The sequence below is a fragment of the Saccostrea cucullata genome, unplaced genomic scaffold, assembly GCF_032062105.1.
Source record: "Saccostrea cucullata isolate Sc308-1 unplaced genomic scaffold, CSIRO_AGI_Scuc_v1 ctg439, whole genome shotgun sequence".
NCBI lineage: Eukaryota > Metazoa > Mollusca > Bivalvia > Ostreida > Ostreidae > Saccostrea > Saccostrea cuccullata.
This window is the reverse complement of record NW_026928938.1, coordinates 302,223-311,756: the sequence shown is the minus strand read 5'-3', so window position 1 is coordinate 311,756 and position 9,534 is coordinate 302,223. Positions and strand designations below refer to the sequence as shown.

The 9,534-nt window shown below is 32.1% G+C and overlaps 1 long non-coding RNA gene across 1 annotated transcript; it reads right to left on the bottom strand.

Annotated features, from left to right (window-relative positions):
• Window positions 1–7,019: 7,019 nt before the first annotated feature.
• Window positions 7,020–8,523, bottom strand: LOC134279314 (uncharacterized). The gene is made up of 2 exons (XR_009994608.1): window positions 8,380–8,523; window positions 7,020–8,320 (listed from the first exon to the last, which is right to left on the bottom strand). It is a non-coding gene; the product is annotated as an uncharacterized LOC134279314 (long non-coding RNA).
• Between the last annotated feature and the right edge of the window lie 1,011 nt (window positions 8,524–9,534).

The following is a 9,534-nucleotide window of genomic DNA, read 5'->3' as shown; positions in this document are numbered from 1 at the left end:
ACAAACTCTAAATTTCTAAAAATAAAAGGAAATGCAGCTAAAATATAATATGTCCTCTTCCTATCTATCAAGAATCTTGAGTGGGTTTCTCATAAATATTTCAAATGAATTTTAATTGGTACAGAGTCGGAAAATATTTTCGTCATAAGTCTTAAAACATTTAGTTTCATTATCATACAAATAAGATCCCGTTCTGTTTGACTGTATCTTTTATTTATGGAATACTACCTTTGAAAATGCCTGTTTACTCTCAAGAAGGATACAATCATGCTCTTGACAACTTTATTTGTTTACATTGAGTTTGTTTGTACCTAGAAGTTAAATCACTGATATATTCAGCATACTATACATAACTTTTCAGGGGTGTGGGGGGTGTGGGGGCTGGTCAACATAAAGTCTTGATATACCATTGAATTTCTGTTTTATAAATGCTTTTGTTTTTATGAAAGTTCTTCTTTTTGAAGAACAATATTTTATCACAGTAACAATTGTGATATTTTGTAGTTAAAAACGTAAATGATTCTTGCTTTTAGACAAGCACTAGTTTTGATTGAAAACTTAAACAGAGGCAAGAGGGCGTGGAAGTGAAATGGTTTCCCAACTCTTCTTAATTCTTTTGGAAATTAGTAAAATTTGAGATAGTTTTCACCTCTGAAAAAATAGAGCACAAGCTTACTTTTCTGTGATTTTTATATAAGATGAATCCGGGGTATTTAAAATGTAAAATCAGCGTATATCAATGAATTATCTAGCGTTTTATTAAGCATCATTTTTTTTTTATTTTTATATATTAAAGAATGCTTCATTAATTATATTTTTAAAATAAATTGTTGATGTTTTATGGCAGTGTTATGTCCTGGCTGGCAAACACAAAGATTGTGTTTTTTCTTACCTAAATGTTACATATTTTTTTTTATATGAAAACCTGAAATTTAAAAAAGCCGACAATTCCCTTATGCGATAATACAAAAGTATACCTAAAAAATTGGATGTTTAGCACCATTTTGTAAGTCTATGAATTTTCATAGTTAATTTTAAAAAATTCCAAACAGTTTATAAGATGTAATGATGTCAGAAAGGGGTGGGTTTCTTTTACTAACATGCTATAAAGTTTCATCCTCCTGGGGAAAAAAAATTGGTGTAGACGTAAGAAATACTTAAATAGGACATTGAAAAATAAAATGCATTCAAAGTACATGTTTTTAATTACCAAAAAAGCTTAGAGAGACAGGAAATGTAAAAGTTTATGTCGCTTTATATTGTCATGTAGAAAGTGACGTTGATCATATATGATTGACGTGGAACGCCGACAACAAAATATGCTGCTATAATTAAGTTAGAATATTTCACGATATATAGATCTATTTACAATATCATATTCATTGAAATAAGCTATTCTTGACATTTTAAATTTATATAAGTTAAATTTTGATAATTTTCCTACCTTTTGTTGTTTTATGTTCCTTAAAAATATTTTAAACATAAACTTTACGATAGTATTAATTTTATCGCATCTACCTTCAAACTTTTTGAACAACCCTCGCATTAGTGTATGACTGAATGATGATTGTATGTTGTTTAACGTCCCATTTGAGAATTTTTCACTCATACAGAGGCGTCACCGTATACGGGTTACTAGTTTAAAGTCCAGATTTTTTATATCATTGACAGCTGCTTTTTTAATAAAAATGGAACTCGTAAATTTACTTACTTGGTCATTGGTCATTTGCAAAATTACTTGGTTAAAACACATTCTGATTGCACACACAAGTACTCTGAAGTTGACATCAAAGAGATGCTTGAATTTCTGATTGACAATATCCACGTGTTGTTGGAGACCAGGTTTCCCAACAATCTAATGGAATTCCTATGGGTGTCAATTGCAATCCGTTATTAGCAGGCCTATTTTTATATTCATATGAAGCAGAATTTGTGCAAAATCATATGCGTGAAAAGAAGAAAAAACTTGCTGTGGATTTTAACTCGACCCTCAGATATATATTGACATATTGTCAATTAACAATGGTAAGAACTGCGAACGATAGTATTTTTCTCCCGCCTACCTCAAAGTCAATTTTCAAAAGTTAACATATTTGATGAATTTTCAATATTTCTTATAGATAATTATATGGATTTTCATAAAACATTGCTCATTTTGGAAAACAAAGCGAGATAACTCTAAAATTTTGGTAAAACTAGTGTTTTCACTATAGAAATCAACGAAAAACGGAAAATATTTTTAAAACATCTTTCCCCCAAATGTCACAAAAATTCCTTTTTATAGGTAATATGGAATGATATTTCACAAATTCAGACTAAAGCTTTTTGTGTGACATGGGGGGGAACATATGTTTATTGACAAAAAAACCATAAAAATGTTTATTTTCCACCAATTTCAAAGCGATTTACAACTGAAACATAATATTTTATTGATATATTCATGTTTTATTTATTTGTTTAAGACAAAAGAAAATATATAAGGAACATTTAATCATATCCAAGACTATTTCAAAATATGGTGATGTCTGAAACTCCGATTTCAATGGAAAATATCGTCCATCCCCCTTTTTTCAAGAGCCGGAATTATGGATAATTTACTGTTTAGCGCTGGTATTAAGACAATTCATCAATTACCATTGAACTGTTCTTTGTATTAAACAAAGATTTTATGGCCAGATTGCTATTCATTTTGAATTAAATAGTTCCAAAATGTAGGCGGGAATCGAGAGTTAGCGTGCGTATTTCTTTCCATTACTACGTCGATACGATATACATGTATCCTGGTAAGCTTGAGATAAAAGATACCACAGAGTCTGACTCATCTGTTTCATACTTGGATATTTTACTTGCAAAAGACGTTAATGGTAATCTAACAACCAAGCTATATGATAAACGTCATGACTTTATCTTTTCTATCGTCAACTTCCCTTACTTATGCAGCAATATACCTTCGTCACCTGAATACGGATTATATATATCTCACTTGATTCGATACGCAAAAGCTTGCTCTACGTATGAACAATTTCTAAAACGATGTAAATTATTGACAAGCAAGTTGATGAAACAAGAATATCAGCCGTCTCGTTTGAAGTCATCATTTCGTAAAATCTATTGTTGATACAATGTACTCTTCACCAAATACAATTTATCAATGAGTCAAATGCTGACTGACGTTTTTCATACCAATTGTTAGTCCATTATGTATACACTGAATTGTCGATGAATTTTTCTGTTATTTCCTTATCATGACAAGGAGCACACGGTGGGTGTGACCGGTCAGCAGAGGATACTAACTCATCCATGGCACATGGTCCCACCTCTGATATTTCGGAGCCCCCCATCCGTAGAAAAAAATTATCTTTTGTACAAAAAGAAGACCTGGGGTAATTATTTTATTCTTGTTTCCCATAAAAAAAATTGACCCCGTTGAAATATGATCTCTTTCAGAGTTTCATTTTATCATTTCAAACAATTTTCACAACGAATCCATTGGAAAGATTATAAAGAAAACATCTGTACTATGCATGGTAGATATATTAATTTTACTACAGGTGGGGGTCATTTTCGCACATTGAAAAATGACCAACCGGTCATTACGGAATTCGATGAAGGTCATTATTCTTCTTTACACAGGCTCTCTGTTAGCTTTTAAGAATTTTTTAAATACATTAATGTTTTGCTGCATTTATAAAGTAACACAGAAGATATTGGCATACCAAAAGAAAACAGTTTGCCATCATGTTCAAATTTCCATGGCAACAATGAAATTAATAAATATGCAATATGATATTTAATTAATCTTGCTCAAAATATCGTTAAAATAAAATGAGAATATTGTACATATATCAAAATCAATTTATTAATACCTAAGCGTTTTTATGTAAATGTGATTTGACTGTTACGTGAATGGTCATGTTAACGGTCTTGTTGCCTTTATCTTAATTTTACAGCTACTCGGTATACAACCCACTGACCAAGTAAGCAACCCCCCAACAACCAAAAATAAATCTGGAAATCTTTAAAAAGTGTCAATATGAACAAAAGGTTGAAAAATGCAGAATCTATAAATGCTTGTCGAATTTAATAATATGGATGTAGTCTCAACCTCGCTTAACTTTTTTTTCGGATTTTTTTTTTCATAAGGCGAGCAGACGTTCAAAGAAACATGAAGTTTTCTAAAACCAGAGGAAATAAAGCTATCATATTTTATATCATCTTCCTTCTATCAGAAAGTTTGAATGGGTTTCTCATGAATATTTAAAATGTATTTAAATTAGCACAGAGTTGGGAAATATTTTCGCCACAAGTCTTCAAACATTTAGTTTAGTTCAAACGTTTAGTTCTCTAGGACTTTTTAAAAAAATTATTTATGTAATACTACATTTGAGAATATTCGTCTACTTTAATTTAAGATAAATAATGATATTGAGAACTTTATTTACTTACACTGAATCTTTGTCTTAATAAGTTTAATTCCTGATTTATAAAACATACATAGATACATGTAGACTTTTATGTTGTTGTTGTCTGTTTGTTTTTTTTTTCTGGCCAACACAAAGACTTATTGAATGGAATTTTTGGTTTATTAGCGAATTCATTTCCTAAGAAATTCTATATGATGTAAAAACCAAAACACAGTTACAATTTTGATATTCTATAGTCAGGGACAGAAAAATTATCGAGTGTTCTAAAACTTAGCTTTTATTTTGATTTTAATCTTAAACAGAGGACTACAGAGGGCGTAGAATTTAGACATATTTTCCAAATTTCTTAATTCTTACGGAATTTCGAACAATTTGAGAAAATTTCGAAAAACAATTTTTTATATCTAAAATGCATCTGATATCTATATGTGAACGATATACGTATGATATATGCATATAAATTTGGCAGATAGGCAAGCTTGTGCTTTTGTTTTCTTAAACAAAATTCGAATAAAAATGAGAAAATCGGAAATTTACAACTTTTTAAACTTTTTTGAGTCCACTGTGTATCAAATAATTAAAAATCAATACTATTTTTGCCTGGAATGGCAACAGGTTTTAAATGATAAATTATTGTATTATTCTAAAAGACGACGCAAAATAGTGGACGTAATGGGGTCAAAGCCTATATTATCTTTTGCCAATATCGCTTGTCGTATGCTTTTGAAAGTCAGATATAATTGATTTATTAATCATGATATTGCTGAAAAAAGTTGCCGAAAATAAAGAAAAAAAAAGAAAAAGAAATTTTCTCTCTCTTTATATATAGAACTTAATTTGACTAAGTTCATCTAATATCCCTACAACGCGAGCCACTTCTGACTGCAATACCAAGTCCGCAGATCCTGAGGTGATTCCCCGGGTAATAACCCATGGGGGATTACCAGCAGAGAGGCTCCTCCCGATAGTTGTATGCAATGCACCCCCAAACAACTCAACCTGTAAGTTGGTTTAGTGCTGGTTCTCACTCACCAGATCTTCCCAGTTATGCCCTCGGCGTCCAGGCATACTCCTAGGGTACCACAGGCTGTCTATAACTTGTAACAAAGGAACCTGGGAACTTACTGACAAGGAAGGCGGCGACCTTCCTCTGCTGGATTCTTTCTCCTTAAGAGAAAAGACAACTGGAGGCGGAGGAAGACTCTCCGCTACCACTGTGGTAGTTATCAGACTCTCCTCAGAAATCGGGAGACAATCCGGCAGTAACACTAACTCACTTACAACTGAGTCTGGGAGCAACTCTTCCTCTCAAGACTCTCCAATATCCGAGCGAGAACCTTAAGCAGTTCCAAGCACCCATAAAATCACTGCGGTTTAACAAAATGGCGATGACCCTGGGTCGAATTAACATAGCCACATGGGGTAACTCCATGGGTCCTCCAGTGCAGCAACAAGTCAGGGTGTAACAGGCCAGTTATTAAGTACACGGCCGGGGTAGATTAACCGACGTAGTGACACAGAGAATCCATTGCCAGGACTAAGTCCTGGGTGGCTAGGCTGTTTCTGTCTGAAAAGACCGTTTCCTCCGGAGCCTATCTGCCAAGTCTTGGACGTACGCCTCCTCGCCCAGGATCTGGTGAGCTAGCCACTTCAAAGTGTCAAAGTTTTCGATAAAGTTTTTCAAAGTGTCAAAGATCTCGATAAAGTTTTCCAAAGTGTTAAAAGTTTTCGATAAAGTTTTTCAAAGTGTCAAAGATCTCGATAAAGTTTTTCAAAGTGTCAAAGTTTTTGATAAATTTTTTCAAAGTGTCAAAGATCTCGATAAAGTTTTTCAAAGTGTCAAAGTTTTCGATAAAGTTTTTCAAAGTTTCAAGTTTTCGATAAAGTTTTTCAAAGTATCAAAGTTTTCGATAAAGTTTTTCAAAGTGTCAAAGTTTTTGATAAAGTTTTTCAAAGTGTCAAAGTTTTCGATAAAGTTTTCAAAGTGTCAAAGTTTTCGATAAAGTTTTTCAAAGTTTTCAATAAAGTTTTTCAAAGTGGCAAAGTTTTTCAAAGTGGCAAAGTTTTTGTCAAAGTTTTTCAAAGTGTCAAAGTGCTAACTATAGTAAATCAAAGTTTTCAAAGTGTCAAAGTTATAACTATAGTTTACTAGAGTTAACTGTAGTTAACGATAGTGGGTTTTTTTGTAGGGCAGGGGTCTTTTAAGGTCTTTGATAAATGACCAACCGGTCATAATTCCATGGGAGATATTATTTGTCTTTACATAGGCACTCTGTTAGTTTTAAAGGAATTCTTTTAAAAATGTTTCCTGCATTTGTAAAAAAAAAACACAGAAGATATTGGCATACCAAAGGAATACATTTTGCCATCATATTCAAATACCCATGGCAAAAATGAAATTTTTGAATATTCATTTCAATTTTAAATAAGTTTTGCTTAAAGTATCTTTAATATAAAATGAGAACATTGCACACATATTAAATTTAATTTATATCCACAACTTTTCCACTAATAAAAGTAACTCTCACAATATGAAAAGCCTTTCCGTAGCTTGTTCTTGTTACTTGAAAACTAGTGAAGACACGAGAACTTGAGTTGAGTGAAAATGTCATTTATTGACCAGATAAATGACGAAAGTGAACAAAAACACATAAATATACAATATTACATACAATCATGTAAATTATAGCTGGGATAAGGCCAATTAATGATTAGTTTCAACTTAGATATGATATATTGTGACTTAGTGCTTATCCCAGCTATTGTTATATAATGATTACCAAGTTTGTGTAACAAGAAGGTGGCGTAAACAAAGAGGCCACACGGCTTGGTAAATGCTTGATGTTATACAATGAGGAAAAATTTCCATACAACAAAAATTCAAATATTGGTATTACATGGGAGGAGGATGGGAGGTGGCGGTAAATTGATTCCAACCTCATGTTTGCGTAAAATCAAATTAATTGAGCACTCGATCCCGATCAAGCCGAACCCGATCCAAACATGAGTTCGATCCCGATCCAGTCGACCCCACTCTTTTTACATTAAAAATCAATAACAACTGGAATTTTAATCTAAATTTGTCAAAAACAATGTAAAAAAGATTGTATATAAATCATTTTATGAGACATAAAATTGTATTTATATCCACAACTTTTCCACTAATAAAAGTAACTCTCACAATATGAAAAGCCTTTCCGTAGCTTGTTCTTGTTACTTGAAAACTAGTGAAGACACGAGAACTTGAGTTGAGTGAAAATGTCATTTATTGACCAGATAAATGACGAAAGTGAACAAAAACACATAAATATACAATATTACATACAATCATGTAAATTATAGCTGGGATAAGGCCAATTAATGATTAGTTTCAACTTAGATATGATATATTGTGACTTAGTGCTTATCCCAGCTATTGTTATATAATGATTACCAAGTTTGTGTAACAAGAAGGTGGCGTAAACAAAGAGGCCACACAGCATGCAAAATGCTTGCATGAAGCATGCAGCGCCACCCAAGGAAAGGCATTTCATAAATTATATACTGCTCAATATTAATTGTAGCAAACATGTGTTCTTCAACAGATAATAACATTGTGTACTGAATATCATGTAACCGTATGGACTAAATAAGCATAAACATTAAAACCCACATAAGCACAAAGTTATATCTGAATAAGTAACAAATATAAAGAACAAAGGTTACTAAACCTGTGAATAACATAAGGTTAACGAGACTAAAAAAGAGACCATATGCTACCTCATAAACAACATGAGCTCATTTTTACAATTAATATTTTATGAACATTCATATGCTGAACTTATGCACAAAATTCATAACAAAATCCTGCTGAGCTCCAACTAACATACAGTTTTTATAAGCAGCTGTTCGCTGACCTGATACACAAATTTTTGAACTTTTAAGCTCATGACATGATACAATTTTGTAAAGAGACATATGCTGACCTGATACACAATTCTCAAGACCAAACTTAAAGCTGAATTCCAACTACCATACATAAATTTTATGAGCAGCTGGGTGCTGTCTTTAAGTATATTAGCTCACAAATTTAAGGCCAATATGAAGAGTAAAATGTGCATCTAACTAGCACTTAATTTTCAAAGCGAATTACATTTGTAACACTTTTCAAGATCACTGACCAAAGTACTATTTTATTTAAGCAGCTAAATGCTGACCTCGGAAGGTTTAAATTTGTTGTTTCATTTTGATAGAATGCTTTAAAATTTTACAATTTATCACAGCAACCATTAGCTGGCCTAATAGACTTGATTTATACCTTTAATTACTGAAATGGATGTAAAAAGTTTATCGGATTCTCATTAAATTCTGGAAAAAAACAAAAACAACCATATGCTGACTTCACTCTTTCGATAGTCGATGGCAGTACATGTATAAGGGGAAACATTTAGTTTGGAATTGATTCATACGTTTAATCACTGAAATGGATGTAAAAAGTTTATCAGATCCTATTTAAATTCTGAAGAAAAACAACCATATGCTGACTTCTCGTTTTCAACAGTCGATGGCAGTACAAGTTTAAGGGGAACCTTTAGTTTGGAACTGATTTATATGTTAAATCACTGAAATTGGATGTAAAAAGTTTATCAGATCCTAATTAAATTCTGGAGAGAAACAACCATATGCTCACTTCTCTCTTACCATAGTCAATGACAGTACATGTATAAGGGAAACATTTAGTTTAGAATTCTTAACATCAAGTGTGGAATTTAAAACCTAAATGCATTTATTTTAATGTAATGTCTTTTGAGTGCCAACGACCGAGTTGTTGTATTACATTTTCAGATAAACCATTCTAAGCTGCCACTAGCAGTACAAAACTTGCAGTACAAACACAAAAACTATGACCAAAGTAAAGCAATCAGTTGAAAACTTATATTGCATGTTTTGATTGGAATCCCACAAAACTGTACTTAACTGGTTCATCAGATTTGAAGGTGGATAAAGGACTAGATGTGTGTTTATGTTAAGTAATGTATACTTTTAAGACATGAACTGGACAAAATTGTCATTTTAAGTCATTGGCTGTTAAAGTAAGTATCACTGGATGCCTATCATTCATAGTTTGGAA